The following is a 6,949-nucleotide window of genomic DNA, read 5'->3' as shown; positions in this document are numbered from 1 at the left end:
TCTGATTCTAAACACGGAAGGGCACAGTGTGTTGATAGTCGTCATTGTTAGCATGAACGCCGCACTACATATATCTGACACCGGTCTTCTACACGTCTGCTGCTGTCCATCACCTTAGCTTTACCAATCTAAACCTGGCACATTAATACCACCCATGGTGATGTCCTGCCAGGAGTGGCTACTTCACCCATATAGTACCATTCATAGTCGAATGTCCTGAGACCAGGTAAAGACCCTGACACCTAGAGGACAACTGCATTGTATGTGTATGCTAAATGGTGCTAGATGTGTAGCGTTCGTAATCACAGCTGCCAATCTAGATCCAACAATGGGGAATACTGACATCTGTGCAGTGAGAAACACCTGGTATAAGGCTCAGTTGTGCACAACAGCACTACCACCGTATACCTCAGATACAGACATGTGGGCCATAACACTGTTACGGACTGCTCCAGGTGGTAGTGTCCCCACGTACATGAAGGCCACTCACATGTACTGACCAGTACACTCTAAAAAGCCATCACAGTTGTGTCAGGTGCAGATCACAGTGTCAAAAGCCGCATTCTATGATGTAACCCTCAGACAGCACCATGTCCTTGGACCAGCAACACACATCCATACATTAGTACAACACCATGTTACTCATGACCAGTGGACTGTACCTAGCTCTACAGCAACTGTGCAGATTACCCATGTACTGACAGGGTTCCATCATGTGTTATGCAATGCAATGATACCCCTGTTCATAACCAGGTCGGCTGTACACATAACAGGGACCCTGGGTCATATACAGATAACTGTTACTGTACACCAGTAAACACACTCATGTTTGGATATGACATACATGTACCTGCCGTGGATATGTACATGCCCCCCACACACATAACACATATGTACATAGCATAGCTTTTGCTGTCCATCGTGCAGACAAGTGGCTACAGCAATTACATGCATGCACATGGATGGTAGGTCCATGGCTGTTGAATGCTAACAGTACATAAGGTGTGATAGCAATGTTGACTGAGTTAACATTCCCTCTGTACTGGTTAGCCATGACAACTATCATATCATACAACAGTCCCTGTGTCATGTATGTTATCACACATGTCCACCAATTGCAATGCATGCAAATATGGCTAAATGACAGGAATGTAGGACCTACACACATGTACATGTAGTGGTGTGCATTCAGCTACCATGCATGTGCAGTAGCTGATGCTTGCAGTTCATCTGTGTCTTACTACAACATGCAGTTGCAATGCAGCCCCATCACTGACACCTGTATATGGTGAAATACTGACAGTACGGTAAGATGTACATCAGGTATGGATGGATGTGTGTACATAAAGTGGTGGGCCAACTTTGCAGATGGATGTTTGCTGAAGACAGCTTACAGGTGTGTCACAAGCCGTCCTACCATAACATGTGCAAACACTAAGCTATGTTTCTGTTAATTGAAGGTGAAGACATACAACCTACACAGCGGTCAGGGTGTCACTGACTGTAAATCACTTGACACCTGTAACACTTAAGTCCTCCCGTGTGCATATAGCAGCACAATTGCTGAAGGTAGCGCCGGTACACATTGTAATGCGGGCAATACTGCTGCATGTCTGTCATACATATCATAAGATAGCAGGTGTTTGATTCACAGTACTGCCATGTGTGTTTGCTTGTGTGTCCATATATGCCACATATGGTGGGGAATACATCCCAATTTTTACACATCCCTGTACACTGTTGTAGAGATCTGTACATACTGCAGTGTAGAAAGCAAGACATAGGCAGGGGTGGCATGTGTATCGCACATATGTTAGCTATCTGTATGTGCATGACATAGGTGAATTCAATTGTGGACTCCACAGTGTGTGTGTGTGTGTGTGTGTGTGTGTGTGTGTGTGTGTGTGTGTATGTATGGCTGTCTGGTCCATGGAGTGATGATGTATGCTACCATAGTGAACAGATAGGACCCCTAACCCCTCCAGGTGATGCAATCTACTACCCTGTTGATGCCGTTGGTCTTAGGCATTACTGACTACCTGTACATGTTCATTCTCTGTGTCGCGTCATGTGGGTGCACAGTACTGTAATGATGATTACCACATAGGCAGGGGTCCTCACCTCAACACTATCAAGTGTGTGTGTCTGTGTGTTATAGTGTCATTGACCCCGTGAGTGTAGGCGTGATACTGTGTCTGAATACATGTGTGCAAATACCTGTGTGTGTGTGTGTGTGTGTGTGTGTGTGTGTGTGTGTGTGTGTGTGTGTGTGTGTGTGTGTGTGTGTAGTTGTGTGTTCTCATCCTGTAATATGAATGTGTATTATTGCTACACAGTGAGGCCTCATGCTATCAACTGGCCTCTACCCTTGACATCACTAGACCGCTGTGTAAACCCCGTACCTGTGATGTCACCCGGTATGGATGTCACGTCTCTAGCCACTGTAGCTTAGTACACAGCACACATGCTCCTGGATCACTAGATGTGTAGACATCTTTGGAATCTCAGCCTTTCTAACAGTGAGGTTGAGGCTACGTATAGCATGCTGGTATTACCATACATGTCTGTGAGTAGTCCACATTTACACATGGGAAACTAAAAACACTGGTACTTAATGGCACATGCAATTAGATCTTAAGGAGGGAAGCAGGGCATCATTACCAACATGCTGTTACTGTTGTTACCAAGACACATACTGTGAACATAAAACAATGCATTCTAAACCTGAACTACATGGTATGTCTGCCGCATGTCAACAGTACACAACAATTGTAATATACACTTCTCTCCCTATTCTGTTCACCCTGTTCATCAGACCATATGAGCATGTCCCTGCACCGATGGTGTGGATGACAGGGATGCGGCACAGTCATCATCATATGCACAGGGTGATAATGTTTGCCAGGGGCCTAGGCTGCACCAGTGGATGACATTATGTGTGTGGGTTAGGGCCTGTGATCTAATTGGCCATGTGTGGTTGTTATGCATGTGAGTGTTGCGGTGCCCTACAGATGTTTCTGGTGTGTACGTGCATGTGTGCACACAGTTCTGCCATGTGTCCAGCCTACACAGGGGTATTATTGACAGATCCAGATTGTACAGACCAGGATTTACAGCTCATTGTGTCTGGCCAAGTGACCCGTGCCTGCCAGGGGTTGCACGGGCACTACCAGGCAGAGGTACAGATTGGGTACTGTCTGATGACACATGTCCACTGGAACCATGCCCCCGCTGGGACCATCCAGGGCCACATCCATGTGGCCTGCTGTGTCCTGGTGTGGACAGCGCAGCACCAGCTGCACTGCTGCTGCTACTGGCACTATGGGAGCGGGCATGTGAGGTAGCTCATTCACGTAGACCTGCACCAGGTGGTGTAGCTGGCCTCTATCCACTAGCCCTACGCCTCACTCCTACCAGATGTTCCAGTACAGACAGCTCATGCTCGCGGATTGTCATGCCATGGTCAAGGATTCCAACCATGTCACCCAATTTTCTGTCCAAAACTTCACCAATCTGCTGTTGAGCATTTTCCAATGCCTGGATGTTGTCGTTTAAAGAACGGATAGCAGCCATCTGAAACCTCTGCCCTTCTCTGTTCTGCCATTCAGCACGTGCCTGTGCTGCCAATCACAGTCTGAAACATGCATCTGGTGACACCAGCTGCTGTGCTCTGTCCTGCAGGTGCATGTCAGCCAGAGGTCCTCCTATGATCTGCACTGGCCACATGCCTGTGTGGCACATCAAAGACTCTACATTACAATAGAGGCACACACACAGATGCGCACGCACACACACACACACACACAGGAGCACAGACACACACACACAGATGCACAGACACACAGATGGACAGATGCACAGACACACACACACACACACACACACACACACACACACACACACACACACACACACACACACACACACACACACACACACACACACACACACACACACACACACACACACACATACACACACACACACACACACACACACACACACACACACACCATGCATGTGATTTGACAGAAGGCATGCAACATGCATGTGATACAGCAGATGGCATGCAGCTCAGACATTAATAGTGGTAGTTATCATACACCCCTGGGTTGCACACAACAGCAAGCATGTGTCATAGCAGAAGCCATGCATTTCACACAATCATGGTAGTAAGCATGCATCCCTGTGACACACCATGTGGACCAGCACAGGTTAACAGTACACATGGCTTATGTGAGGCATATGACCTTGACATTAACATGTAGTATGACATGTAATTTGCTGATGTGTGCATTGACATGCATACATGTTTGACACAATGGTGCCCTGACACATGTACAGTGGTGTAATGGTGTCACATTGCAGTGTTGTCTGTATGCCTTACAGATAGAATGCACTTTTAGCAGATGTGTATGACCATTGAAGGGTATTATGAGGTGTCTATATTGCTATACAGTGTGAAGTACAGACACAGTGCCATTGCATGGAATTATGAGGCGTCTCTATTGCTATACAGTTTGGAATACACACACAATGCATAGCCATGACTGTATGCATACACAATACATATATACTGTGGATTTTGACCCACGTTGCTGAGGTGTATACACACTAAACCATAATGTGTCATGTGTGACATGTCACCAAATGACATACGGATGACACCCCTGCACAACTGCTAACATTTGTTAGCTGCCTGGCAACCGTGTCCACACATGTCAATACACCATGTCCCACATGACATTTATATACCACACACACGAGGTGCATGGCTGACAGTGATGTCCAACAGCAGCAAGGGAAATGTATGGTATCTGTGGCCTGATGTGGTGTCTGTGTATGTATGTGGATGATGCACCGGTGACTACTGTTGTGCTGTGACACAGTCATGATGTTCAACACATCTTATGTGGTCGAATTAAGTGACACCTCCACAAGCTGTGCACAGGCTTTTAGGATGTCCAGTGTTCCACATCTACTATATAACCATTCAACAAAGGCTATAGTTGGACCATGTGTAGACAATGTACAACAGAGTGTACACACATACACATCACATCTACTATGTGTTGCTACATGTCTCTGGCCATCCTCCATGGCCATGTGTGAACATGTGTTGGCCAAATGTTTGTGATGGCCGTCTATCTCACATGTCTGTGTTGTCCCATATGACATATACCCATAGATGTCAGATACTCCACTGTCCACATGGTTATGCAGACAAAGGGTTGTATGTTTGGTATGTGGGGTATGTTTTATGGGATGGTGAGACAATGTTACAGCCAGACCACTACATGTCATGGACATGTCAGATGGCACATCACAATGTGTGCACTCATTGCAGGGGCATATTCCACAATGGTGAATCCTGTGGGCTTCTCATACTCCAGCTCACTGTTTAGTACTGTTTGCGTACCCCACATGTGTTGTTCTGATGTATAGTACATATTCCTACATTGAACAACACCTCCACCGTTGTATGTACAGCTGTCCACCCATCTAGCAATGACAGTGTTTGTGGTTTCATGTCGGTGTTTCATTTAGTTTGTATGTATTGCACATGGGTAGCCAGTGTGATTGACTAAAGATGCGACCTATATATCGTGACTGGACCATACATTATGTGTAAATGTGTTAACTGGCCACATGGTGAATAGATCTGTGCATTAACATGCCTGATCCTGATAACTGTCTCACCTGCAATGGCCTGCTGTCTCTGCGGCACACCAGAGGTACCTATATAGGGGTGACACAGCAGTATGATCATTATCCATGACTGTATGAAAGCTACAGGGCACAATGTGCATGTTAACACATTCACCAGTGCAATAGGATATACTATGGAGTATGTACATGTGTGCATACACAGGGTAGCATACTATAGTATGCGGCATGTGTGTAAACATACCTTGCATATGATGTTACATTACATATTGTACAGTGACGCATGTAACTAAATGGGATATAATAGTTATATGTGCAGTAGTGACTTACCAGGCAACTCCAGGCTCGGTGGTTGGGAGACACCCACCTCCACGATGGCAGCTAGAGTTTGTGGATGCTGTTCTGATGGTGTCCCAGGCTGGCCAGTAGCTCCTCGGTAGGTGTGAGTGGGGGCTGGATTGGTGGCCCACCATCTGTTTTACCTTGTTCCCTGGCAATTGCATTCACACGCTGTTTCGCATGTCAGATCAGGTCCATGCAGTGTCTGTGCACCTGCTGGTAGTTGAGGTTATGGCCACCCACATCATTAACCCTCGTGCAAAGTTCCTGCCACAGGTCATCATGCTGCTGGGCATGCTGTGGCACATGGCTGAACAATACCTCATAGTTATCCTGGAGGTAAGGTATGAGGGCCTCATCCTCCAAGCGGCTATATGCTGGCAGTCTTGATCGAGTCATATCTGGAAGACATAATGATGGAGACAGGTCACAGTATCTCAGAGATGCACAGAGATACAGCTGCACATACATGTATATTATATTTAGTACATATGAACAGTTGTCTTTGCAAATCTTCATGACACTGGCACCACTGACATGTTTGCGTCACACACATGTAACACCCGATGGGGATTGGAGATTATCACCATACATGTGTGTCACCTCATTACATTGCTCATACTCCATGTGAATGCTGTCTTGATGTGGGCATGTCTGTTTGCCTTTACTGGTTTTCTTACCTATCAGCACATGCCTGGATGTGTCCACATTAATGCTGTTGACCTTGATGCTGTGTATATGTAAACATATCAACACATACACTGCCTTAATGGACATGACCTGTGACAATGCAGACATGAGCACAGAAACCTTTACATGCATGTGTTTTGCCATATACATCTACATGGCACTGTACAGCAGTTCAACATTCTGCCACGTATCACCTGTGTTGCACATGTGATACACATGGGACAATGGCTAGCCAGATGGCATTTGCCGGGAT

Source organism: Protopterus annectens, chromosome 2.part2, assembly GCF_019279795.1.
Source record: "Protopterus annectens isolate FY-2018-M chromosome 2.part2, PAN1.0, whole genome shotgun sequence".
Classification (NCBI taxonomy): domain Eukaryota; kingdom Metazoa; phylum Chordata; order Ceratodontiformes; family Protopteridae; genus Protopterus; species Protopterus annectens.
This window is presented reverse-complemented; position numbering follows the sequence as displayed.